A 6,665-nucleotide genomic window follows, 5' to 3' on the forward strand; every position below is an offset into this window, starting at 1 on the left:
TTCCATCAGCGGTGTGTCTCAACTCCCGTCGGACTTACGGTCCTCTTTGTGCCATCGCAACGACTTGGCATGCTTTTTGTTCCTGAACAGACGTTTCAACCGTGGTATTATAGGAGCATACCACATCACCTTGGCGGGAACCCTCTTCCTGGGTTTCTCGCCCTCAACATCGTCACCAGGGTCATCGCCTCTGATCTTATAACGCAATGCAGTGCATACAGGGCATTCATTCAAATTCTCGTATTCACCGCGGTAGAGGATGCAGTCGTTAATGCATGCATGTATCTTCAGAACCTCTAAACCTAGAGGGCAAACAACCTTCTTTGCTTAGTACGTACTGGCGGGCAACTCGTTATTCTTCGGAAACATATTCTTCAACATTTTCAGCAAATTTTCAAATGATGAGTCACCTACACCTTCCTGTGCCTTCCATTTTAGAAAATCCAGTGTGCAGCCCAGCTTTTTCAGACTATTATCGCATCCTGGATACAACGACTTTTTGTGATCCTCTAACATGCGATCCAAATTCTCCCTATCCTTGTCAGTTTCGCAGCGTCTCCGTGCATCAGCAATGGTCCGACCAAGATCATCAGCGGGCTCATCATGTGCCTCTTCTTCACCTTCACCTAACCCTTCCCCACCTTCAGCATCATCCTCCATGAAAGTATCACCGAAATGATCATGATAGTTGTCATCGATGTCATCCCCTTCTTCATCTTCTTCCATTCTAACCCCTCTTTCTCCATGCTTGGTCCAACAATTATAGCTTCGCATGAAACCGTGCCGAAGCAGGTGCATGTGAACGTCTCTTGAGGAGGAGTAACCCTTCTGATTCTTACAGACAGCACATGGACAGATAATAAAACCTTGCTGCTTGTTCGCATTTGCCACTACGAGGAAATCTTTCAAACCCGTAGTGAACTCGCCGGAGAGTCGGGGACCGTACATCCATTGCCGATTCATCTGCATTATTATTATATAAAGTATATAATTAACCATCATGCATTTGTTAAACTAACTAGCTAGAAATAATACAAATTAAACAATGAACTACACACATGCATATTTTATCAATGACACATGAAAGGTTCAAGTTGCTAACCGCGATCGCGGAGGAAAAATAAATGAGAAAGCTCAAGTGTGGCTCGGACACTTCATATCATGTTTGTTTCAGGCTCTCGGGCATTTCATCAAACACCTTGTGTGCATAGGAGGAACCAAAAGCAAACCCACCACCCCCTTCTGAATATTGTGAAGTGAGCTGAGTGAAGTGAAGTGAGCTGAGTCCTATATATAGGGATGGGCCTTTAGTCCCGGTTGGCCTGGCCAACCGCGACTAAAGGCCTTCGGGGACCTTTAGTCCCGGTTGGCCAGGCCAACCGGGACTAAAGCCCCTCCCGTCCGCCAGCTGGATGGGCCTTTAGTCCCGGTTGGCCTGGCCAACCGCGACTAAAGGCCTTCGGGGACCTTTAGTCCCGGTTGGCCTTTAGTCCCGGTTGGCCAGGCCAACCGGGACTAAAGCCCCTCCCGTCCGCCAGCTGTCGACCCAGCGCGCTGGGCCCAGATAGTTGGTCGCGGGTCTCCTCCCGAACCGCGACTAAAGACCCCTTTTGTCGCGGTTCGATTATTTTGGGGACTAATGGGGGCGTATGGAAGCCTCTTTTTCTACTAGTGCACGTATGTATTTTGTTTGATGGATGAGTGATGGCTACTAATTATGGTGACCTTTTCTTATCGAGGTGGTGAGATTGCCATATAACTTGCAATTTTGCAATAGTACAATTTCTAACCGAACAAAGATTAAGCCCATGGCATATGATCTAAACCAAAACATTGCTTAGTTCTCGACATGGAGTTGTATTTGCAAACCACATCAATGGATACATAGAAAATTGTAACGATGCACACAATGACTAAAGAATTGTTACGGCAATAGCATTGAGAGTTTGAGACACGCTGTGTTTGCAATCACCATCTACATCACCGGCGCTTGTCAGTTTGCACTCGTTGCCACAACTAACATTTCGACGAACACACTGCGAGCACACCATAGTACACGGCCAAGCCTTGCGCCGCATCCCCCAGGCTGCAGCTCCTCCCTATACGGTCCCGGCGACACGCCTCGAATGACACTGTCAGAATGGTGCCCAACAGCAGTGGACTGGGTCCTACGGTAGGTAGCTCATCACGTTGTGGTCCTCGACAGCAAACGGTGGGACGGCACAACTCCTCAACTGAAACCGAAGCAGAGGTAGACTTGTAACAGTCCTGGCAGTCCAGCTCCCCATTGACGCCCGCAGCTCAGCGCGGCTCCCCCATGGCGTGATCGTGGTTCTGTCCACGGCTCCACCCTCGCCTTGGCGTCTCCTTCGTAGTGCCGCTCCTGCAGACTGCCTCGAGCTATTCCCTCTGGTCCCTGGCACTGCCACATCCTCCCATCGACCGCAGCTTCACCACGACCGTGTCCTTCCTCGTGTACGGTGGCCAAGATGCCATGCCGGTCTCCGTCTCCTCATTGCTCTTTCTGATTCCGGTACGCCGAGCTAGACTGTCGTACCTAGTTGCCACTGCCATCAGCCTAGTTCCGGCCGGCAGCTGCCCCTAGGCCCCCCTGGCCGCCGTCGCCACACATCAACAAGAGAAAACGCTTCCGTACACTGAACGAAAGTGGCTGCCCAAGTGTCCATATATACTCACCAGGGTGTAATGATCTTGCGGCAAGCTGGTAATGACGCTAACACCGTTCGTGTGGAGGAGGAAGACATGTATGACCATGGTATTGCCTAACAAGGAAGCATGCAGGCAGTTCCCCACGCCTCTCAGTTCCACTGGTTGGCATCATTTTTGGTTCCCATCCAAAGCCCAGATCCGAACCATGGCAATGATCTACTTAAATTAGGATCCTTTGAATATTTCAAAAGGTTTTCAGAATGAAGTAAAAATTATTGTAACACAAAAAATTATGTTTCTACAATTGGATTGCAGAAAGAAATATTTGAGTTACAAGTTTAGCGACAATTATAGTTGGGGGATAATATTCAGTTAGCTGGAATCAGATTGATGGAGCATGTTGGGGGTTATCGACTCTAGACCATGCTTGTGCTAGAAATGTTATGAATGAACATACAAAATATGACCCTGCATAAGCATCATGAGGATTGATGTTTGTTCTATGCTTCAAACATAATTTTAATTGTAAATGGTAATATGGCACATTTGTGGACTTCAAGATGGCTCAACGACCAAGAAGCATCAAGCGACATTGCACCTACCAATCAGATTGAGATCCTTCAGTGCCCCTACACAAAGGGTCTACTAGTTGACTATGGACTTGGCGGAGGAGCCAAGGTTGCAGCTGAACTATGATTCAAATCTCAGCCTGAGGTACTTGTAGGCTGCATCGCCTGCCTTCTTGATCCAGGAAAGCTAAACATTGCAATACAATACTGCTAGAGGATTTGGTCAAAATAAATCAATAGAGTTTTTTACAGGGTAAAAATCAATAGAATTTCTAACCAAGAGGTAACTGAAAGCATGATTCATCTATGCCGGTTGGTAATCCAGAGTAGATAATGAGCGAGACTCGCACACAATAATTTTGATAATGGATTTGTATGGTTGTTGCGGTACCCGGGTGACTCCTCCCGAAATTGGATCGTAATAATTCTTTTCAATTTAACTGCATTAGCATTGCGACTGAACAAGTGAAAAATTTATCATGGAAAACACTTGGACTTGGATCAAGAGTGACAATAGCAGGCAGATGTGACACCTGAGAATAGGGCCAAAGCCTTGGTGTTTAAGAAAGATGGGAACCAAAGGCCTCGCCATCTTGCTAGGCTGACTACACAGGGCTTTCAAAACTTTGGGGCCACAAATCACTAGGTTTAGGCTGCCTTGTTCAAGAAAAAAACCCAGCAGCCCAGTTGGAAGCCCAACGAGCTCGTCGTGTTGGTTGTAAGTGCCCGTCTTCTTGGTTGTCGTACGCATAGCCGCCTTGCCCGACCGGCTATTCTGCACAGGGCCTGATTCCGTTCGCTCCTCCGATCGCTTGTGCTGCCCACCCTTGGCGCCGTTGAGTAGATTAACTAATTCAGGGTTACCCCTTGTGATAGCACCTTACAGGTCACTTTTGGTGGGCCGAGAGCATGCCCACTTGGCATGCTCTCAGCCGCCGCCATGCGTAGCGTGCTGGGTGCCCCCTCGCGATCTTATTTTTTTTTACATGTTTTCGGGTTTTAGATGGGTTTTTATTTGGTTTTTCAGGCTTTTGGGGTTTTGCCCGGTTTCCCCTAGATTCTGGATAAAAGAATTGCGTGAAAAAACTTGTCCTTTTTCCTCTACGAGGCACGGATTTGCTTCTGGTGGAGGCCCAGGTTTGCTTCCGCTATGCCTCTCGAAAAAGAAAAAAAGTTTTTTCTTTGACAAGAGGCATCGATTTACTTCTCATGAAGGCACAGGTTTGCTTCACGAGAGGCATAATTGTGCCTCTTAAAAAAGAAACGCCTTTATTTTCTTGCGCAAGAGGCACAAATTTGCTTTTCGTGGAGGCAGATATTTGATTCGTGAGAGGCATAGTTGTGCCTCTCGGAAAGAGGAAAAATACTTGTTTTTTTATTTTGCGAGAGACACAGATTTGCTTCTTGTGGAGGAACAATTTTGCTTTTCACGGGAGGCACACCTGTGCCGCAGGAAAAAAATGTTTTTTTCTTCTTCCACGAGAGGCGCAGATTTGCTTCCACAAGAGGCACACCAATACTTTTCGGAAACAGAAAACAAATAGGGAAAAATCGTGCTTCCATCTCAGTTTTTTTTGTGATTTTTTTTCATTGAAACGTGTCAACATGGGATCCAGTTTCAAAGATCTCAACATGAGAAATCCGATGGTGAAAATCGTTCATGATTAGGACACACGGTTTAAGAGTTAAAACGTTTTGAATAAGTGAATCTAAAAAACACTCTCAGATTGAAACAAGAGATGAACATGCAGTGCGTCACTAGTCGCAACCTGAGATGGTAGGAGTGATCTTTGCAAGGTGTACCCCTTAATTACTAATTTCGCCTTCAATCGTCCTCCTGCCTTGTCGGGCCTCGCGGGATGCCATGGATGTCGTGTTCCTGTTTCCCTAGATGGCAAGTCCCCAATCCATGGATGGTAATTCCTGATTCCCAAAGTGAGTAGTACGCTACAACGTCCTTCTTGTACGCAGGCCATTCCCAATGTCTCTCAATCGTAGGAGATTTTTTCTTTGGTTTTGCTCCCATCCTAAGGCGAGGTTAGAACCATGGTAATTAACTTGCTTTTTCTCTCTTTCTTCTCTTTCCTACTTTGGTAAAATTATAGGTGGCAGTATCGGGTTTTCTCTTGCTACTTCATCCACCTTTTATAACATGATTTGGCTAGGTACGGATGTACACACACTCTCTTTTATTTTCTGACACACAACAATGTACTAAGTAGTATACAATGGCTATCGTGAGCAGGGAGCATGTGGATTTCATTTATGAGAGTGGGGATCACTCCTATATTCTCTCCTTGTGTTTAGGTGTTCATGTTTGTGAAGCTTCAATGCAAGGCAATACAATAGCCACGAACTTACCGAAAAAGGCTGCCGCCCCTCTTTATATACAATAGCCACAAACTTACAAACCTTAAGCCTCTAGTGCATTGTAATACTTGCATTACAGATGGGATACTACTCTATAGCAAGCTCATCTCGAAGAAACAGTTGTGATGAATTGGATACAAGTGTGGTGGTGAATCCAAAAATTGCAATTAGACTGGGCAAACAGTTTATGTCTTAAAAAAATTAGGTACAAACGCAAGTCAACTAAACTAAAATCCATGAAATTAAACTAGACAAAACATAAATAAGTGTAAAAAGTTCTTAGAAACTACTATAATGTGGACTCTTGTTACATCAATTGCTCACTTGATGCCACAGTATAAACCTACAATTCCAAACAAGACCTACAGAATTATGAATGCATTTGCACAAGTGTGATAGGTGATAACAATTGTATGTTTTGCTAAGATGATAATGCAAGCCTGGTGGAATGATCTACAAAACCAAACTCGATACTAAATTTGAGTGCCTTCTATATTTTTGTACTGTAAATACACATAAAATCCAAACATGGAGAATTACAGCTGTGGTGGTGGTCATTCTAGTTCTGGCGTGCATGCTTGTGGTTGCACATCGTTGTGGTGCATGCGCCATCTCGTGTCGCCCCGCTAAAGATGTTGTCGCTTCCTTTGACGGCTCGCGAAGCATAGAGCAGTCGAGGATGGATCAGGGATCAGGTCGGTGGGTGACAGTGGAGGCAGCCATTTCTGTGGAGCCAGGATGGAGTAGTCCGTGTAGCAGAAGAAGATGCGTCCAACGGTGGCGGCGGCATAAAGGAGGAGGAGGCGTGGGGCCGTGGAGGAATAGTTTTTCCAACATCAGCGTGGAGTAGTTCGTCCGGTGGCGTCAGCATGCACTAGCCAGTCTTTCTTTTAGAAAGGGTGCACTAGCCAATACTGGTGCTAGGGGTTGAACCGATTGATCGATTCGATTCGGTGAAGCACATGCTCCTTCTTGGGTTGGGCCACAGGAAGACAAGTATGGGTGTGTTTGGGTTCGGTGCTAGCTTAAGGTGGCTATGGGTATCCCCAACCACCA

Source organism: Aegilops tauschii, chromosome 7 (genome assembly GCF_002575655.3).
Source record: "Aegilops tauschii subsp. strangulata cultivar AL8/78 chromosome 7, Aet v6.0, whole genome shotgun sequence".
Classification (NCBI taxonomy): domain Eukaryota; kingdom Viridiplantae; phylum Streptophyta; class Magnoliopsida; order Poales; family Poaceae; genus Aegilops; species Aegilops tauschii.